The 6,000-nt window shown below is 34.8% G+C and overlaps 1 long non-coding RNA gene across 1 annotated transcript; it reads left to right on the top strand.

The window, feature by feature from the left end:
• The first annotated feature begins 4,472 nt into the window (after positions 1–4,472).
• Positions 4,473–5,757, top strand: LOC141391115 (uncharacterized). Its single transcript, XR_012409564.1, has 4 exons — positions 4,473–4,599; positions 4,731–4,884; positions 4,956–5,104; positions 5,166–5,757. It is a non-coding gene; the product is annotated as an uncharacterized lncRNA (long non-coding RNA).
• Positions 5,758–6,000: the final 243 nt, after the last annotated feature.

Genomic DNA, 6,000 nt, shown 5'->3' on the forward strand with positions numbered 1-6,000 from the left:
GTGCGTTCATACCTGCAAGTGTTATTTTCGTATGACTTAACCTAAAAATATAAAAACAGCTGGTTTTGTCATTATTTTCATTTATTGTTGAGTTGCAATTTTAAGCAAATTTTAATTTTGGTTGAAGGAAACTGAATTGGCAGAATTGGTGTTTGGAGTTATAGAGGCATTCATGTTTTTGCCACCAAACTATCATTTCAAAGACTGCTTCTTTCGACCAATCGATCTGAAAATCTATATATATAAAAGAGCTTAGTGATGACTGAGTGAGTGAGTGAGTGAGTGACATGTATATCATCGCCCAGACGAAACCGCTGAAGTTAGAAAGCTGAAATTTTGACTGTAGGTTGCTGTCGGTGTGTAGGGGTGAGATAAGGCTGGGTTTTTAGAAATTCGAACTAGAAGGGTACGAAAAGTACTAAAAGGTACTAAATATGGTACCCTTTGTATTAGGCAAACGGGAAGAGCTAGAATTCTGAAATTTGGAATGAGGGTAACTGATGGAGAGTTAGAAAGATGTACCAAAGGGTTTTGGGAAATTCGACCTATAAGTGTACAAAAAGTACTAAATTTAGTCCCAATTGTATATTTTGAACGGATTTAGCTAGAAACTGGGAATTTGGTATGGAAATGAAGGTTGTGAAGTGGTGTTTATAAAAGGAAATGGTTTGTGAAATTCGTACTCATGGTTACGAAAAGTACTAAATGGTACTAAATTTAGTACAATTTGGTTGAAAGGATAAAGCTGGAAATCTGAAATTTGGAATTAAGATTACTGACGGAGTATAGGATTGAGATATAAGAGTAGTTTTAAAAATTCGTACTTATGTTTACGAAAAGTACTAAATTTAGTACAACTTGGATTTGGATGAACCGACAGAGCTAGAAACCTGAAATTTGTAATTAAGATTACTGACGGAGTATAAGATTGCGATATGGGAGTAGTTTTCGAAATTAGTACTTATGTGTGCGACAAGTTCTAAATGGTACTAAATTTTGTACTACTTGGATTTGGGTGAACGGATAGAGCTGGATACTTGAAATTTCGAACGAAGATAACTGTTGAAGTGTACGATTTATATATGGGGTAGTTTTAGGACTTATGTTTACGAATAGTACTAAATGGTACTAAATTTGGTACAATTTGGATTTGGGTGAACGGATAAAGCTGAAAACCTGAAATTTGGAATTTAGATTACCGTCGAAGTGAAATATGAGGGTAGTATTGGAAATTCATACTTATGTGTACGAAAAGTACTTAATGGTACTAAATTTGGATTTGGATAGACCTGGAAACCTGAAATTTGGAATTAAGATTACTGATGGAGTGAAGGACTGAGTTAATTTTGGAAATTCGTATTTATGGGTATGAAAAGTACTAAACGGTAATAAATTTGGTACAAATTGGATTTGGGTGAACGGATAGAGTTGGAATCCTGAAATTTTGAATTTATTTACTTCTGGAGTGCTGGATTGAGGTAGTTTTGGAAATTCGTACTTATTTGTACGAAAAGTACTAAATGGTACTAAATTTACTACAATTTGGATTTGGGTGAACGGATAGAGCTGGAATCCTGAAATTAAGATTACTTTTGGAGTGTAGTTTTAGAAATTGGTACTTATGGGCACGGAAAGTACTAAATGGTACTAAATTTGGTAATATTTGGATTGGGATAGACTTGGAAACCTGAAATTTGGAATTAAGATTACTGATGGAGTGAAGGACTGAGGTAGTTTTGGAAATTCATACTTATGGCTACGGAAAGTACTACATGGTACTAAATTTGGTACAATTTAGATTTGGATGTACGGATAGAGCTGGAATCCTGAAATTTGCAATTAAGATTACTTTTGGAGTGTAGTTTTGGAAATTCTTACTTATGGGTACGGAATGTACTACATGGTACTACATTTGGTATAATTTAGATTTGGGTGAACGGATAGAGCTGGAATCCTGAAATTTTAAATTAAGATGACTGTTGGAACAGGTACATTTTGGATTTGGGTGAAAAGATAGAGCTGGAATCCTAAACTTTATAATTAAGATTACTTATGGAGTGTAGGATTGTGGTAGATTTGGAAATTCGTACTTATGGGTACGGAATGTAATAAATGGTACTAAATTTGGTACAATTTATATTTGGGTGAACGGATATAGCAGGGATCCTGAAATTTCGAGTTCAGGTTATTGTTGGAGTGTAGGGTTAAGGAAGTTTTGGAAATTCGTACTTATGGGTACGGAAAGTACTAAATTTGGTACAACTCAGATTTGGGTGAACGGATAGAGCGGGAATTCTGACATTTGGAACTAAGATTGCTGTTGGAGTATAGGACTAAGATAGTTTTGAAGTTCGTACTTATGGTTACGAAAAATACTAAATTGTACTAAATTTGGACAATTTAGTTTTGGGTATACGTACTAAATTTGGTACATTTGCGGTTGGGATTTAGTTTTGTATAAAATTCAGTAGTTTTTTAACTTATACATACGAGTATTATAAGTACTGAATTTTGTACCAGTTTGGCGTTGCTTGAAGGGATAAAAGTGGAATTTCGAATTGTTGTATGAGGGTTTGTGTTAGCGTTTAGATAAGGATTTTTCGAAATGCATACAAATTCTGAAATTAGGCTGAGGGCTGGCTGACTTATTGAGAAATACGAAATGTACTAAATAGTATTAAATTTGACATTGGTGTAGCAATGAAGCTGGGATTATATAATTAGTGTGTGAAAAGTACAAAATTGCAGTAAATTTGGTATTGGGCTAAGGAATATAAGTGGAATTCTGGTACATTATTTTTTTGTCAGGTTCGTTGTTAGAAGAGGTCGTACAATAAATGTACTAGAAGTATTAAGTAATACTAAATATTGAAGCACTGGTATTGAGTGAATCGATAAATGAAATTTTTTGTGAGGATCACTGTTGTGATTTGATCAAAATGTTTATTAAAATCCACCGTTAAATGTATGAAACGTTTCTACATGTAATACCATTGGCATTGGGTGGACAAGTAGAGCTAAAACTGTAACATATGAGCTAAGGTTCTGGATTCTAAAAATTGTACTGAATAATGTACTTTTGTTTCTATGATAACTAGAATTCGGTTTGTAAATAATGTAATAATTGTTCCACAAACATCCCAGACGGTACAAGGGAGACTTCTTTCATATCAATGAGTGCACCCCGATTCATATTAGCTCAATGATATGTGACCTATTGTTTATTGCCGAGTTCGAACGGCGTGCCTCACGACAGAGGAGTTTTACATGGCTGAAATACTCAGGAAACGTCGCCAACAATACTGAGGGGTATTTTGCCACCGTTGCAAATTTGATGTTGTCTGACCGGGGAATCGATCGGTTTTCTACATTTTGATATCACAAATTCCAAAATTCGGTTGGAAAATGTGGATAAAATTTTAAAAATACCCATACCGCTGTTGAAGTGTAGAGATCTTTTTTTGAGATTCGAAAACGTGTACGAACAGTGCTTGAAAGAAATAAAATATCAAATCAAATAGGTATTAGTACATAAAAATTTTCGGTATTCACCATATTAAATATTGTTTATTTGAATATTATTAATTTTCCGCATACGAAGTAGCGGGCATTTTGCTAGTAACATTATAAACGCCATTTATTTACTGTACTGAATATTTAAATATACATACCTTTCCATTTTCTTTTTTAAAAGATTTTGTTTTTCATTTTTCGTTTGAGAATGTCAGAAAACAGCTGATAAATTTATGTTTACATACGAGAATGCCGTATCAAATAGAGCGCTCTCTAAATGAAAAATTTACATATGAGTTGCCAAATCATTTTGATAGATGAAAATTTTCATAGTGGTTACACTATGTGTACAACATTCGCAGGTAGAAAATTTGGCATCTCATACGACATTGATAGATGGTGTAAACAACCCTTTACATTAGGCGAGTTTACTTGCGGCAATTGTCAGTTTGTAGGTGAGAGAGGGGGCTGAGAGGCAAAGGGTTACCATAAGCCTCACCTCTCTCTCCATCAAACTGACAATTGCCGCAAGTAAACTCGCCTAATGTAAATTGGGACTACCTGAATTTGAAACGACCCAGCAAAAAAATTTGGAAGTTGTGCAATTGGAGTTATGATTTCACAACATCATTCGATGTATACCAACAGAGTTATGAAAAATGCACTCCGTAACATACATTTTATAAGCAGTTGCTGTAGAGATCCCTACAGAAAAAAATCAGTTGGTTGATCCCTACACATTTCTTCAAAAGACAAACAAGAGTGTAAAGACCAGGTACTACCTAATTCAAATGCTGCCTAATTCATTTGAATTAGGTAGTACTTGGCCTTTAGTCGTTTACATGAAACTGAGCGTGAAATAGCGGAGTATTTCATTGTGTTTCTACCTTAAAAACTGATGTTGCGAACATTTTTGCAGTAATTCACGAGACGGAAATTGTTGATGGAATGAAGTGCAGTTGGAGTCCATGTCGAAAGCTGAACTATTGATGGAAAGTCAACATAAAAAACCTTTAGTATGATGAAGCAAAATCAGATGCGCTTGGATTAATTGGAGAACGGAGAAAGTCATGGCAGAATAAGAAGGTAATCTCATTTGAAAAACCCGTCCTTGAGCTGCCAAATACAACTATGCATTCGAAACGAAATGAAAGTTGTTTTTGTTATTGTATGGCAATGACAACAACAATTGTTTATTTACATTTTATTTTATTTAGTGTGTATGTAATTTTTATTGGAACAAATCTTTGCGACAATCTTTGGCACAATTTCGAAAGAATTCACATTAAGTTTTTTTTTCGCGTTTGTTCTTGTTAATGCAATTCAGGTCCGCAGAATGCAATAATTATGGGAAAATTGTCAAGAAAGATGGTAAGCATTCTAAAGGAATTTCTCTGAAAAATCCCTAAAATAATAGTGTTTTTCTATATCACGCCCCTCAGGATACACTCGAAAAGTAATGAACAAATGGAGGAAAATAAACTTTTGCTTACAAGCCGTCAACGAATACACCAATTGATTGACCTGATACCAAAATCGTTTCGGCAACAACAACAAGCATAATGCGCATAATGATGACAGCAACAACCCGGTAAGTAAATGGGTTGGAGTGATGATGAATTGCTTAAATTCATATGTGTTCCTTGTTGCAGATCATCAAACCTCTACGGAATCTTGGCAAACTCGTCGCGGACACGGGGAAGGTCTTCGGAAGCGATATAAATAAAAAAAATGGTTGCCTCTACTATTTCCGCCGCTGGAGGTTAATATACCTGCCAATTTAATCATGTGCTTGAAGATCTGGGCTAGAATCCAAAAGGTGTACAAACCCCAAAAATTCCGTGGGCCATACGCGGCCCACATGGACCCCTTATCATATACCACAAAGATGAAGGTTTTTTGCAAATGTGGTTCCTCCTTGAAGCTTCCTCATTCCAAGATTGCTAACATCGATTTGTATTCTAATTTTAAATCTGAAGAAATCCGCAGGTACTTCGTGACACACGCAAGAAGATCTTTGGCCGTATTCGTCGTCTCAATCCAATGTTAATTGAATTGGATAAAAACCACTTTGCTGTTGTTGCCAGCAAAGCTTCTGCCAACCGCGCTAAAATGTTACAGAAGGTCTTTGAATCTAGAAAGAAGATGCCCGCTACCCCCCAAGAAGATGTAAACTTTTGAAATCTTATAAACTTTGTTAGAATATATTTTTTAATGCAGCAAAATGTATGATTCTGTATACAATTTAAGAATTGGTATATAAAACTAACTAAAGTTTTACATATTTCTTAAGAAACTGACATCTATGTATGTTTTATCTTTAGAAAATAAAACCTTCCCAAGGGAAAATACGATATTGTAGTCATGATTGTAAAAGCTGAATCTTGTGGAGTCATTTTAATTGCTGTCTTGCCAAACAGCCATTTTAGGTTGTCACCGGAGGTTTTTTTCAGTTGTTGCACATGCTTTTTAAAAGTACTTTAAAAT

Source organism: Musca autumnalis, unplaced genomic scaffold, assembly GCF_047663935.1.
Source record: "Musca autumnalis isolate F117 unplaced genomic scaffold, ASM4766393v1 scaffold_1, whole genome shotgun sequence".
In the NCBI taxonomy this organism is placed as follows: domain Eukaryota; kingdom Metazoa; phylum Arthropoda; class Insecta; order Diptera; family Muscidae; genus Musca; species Musca autumnalis.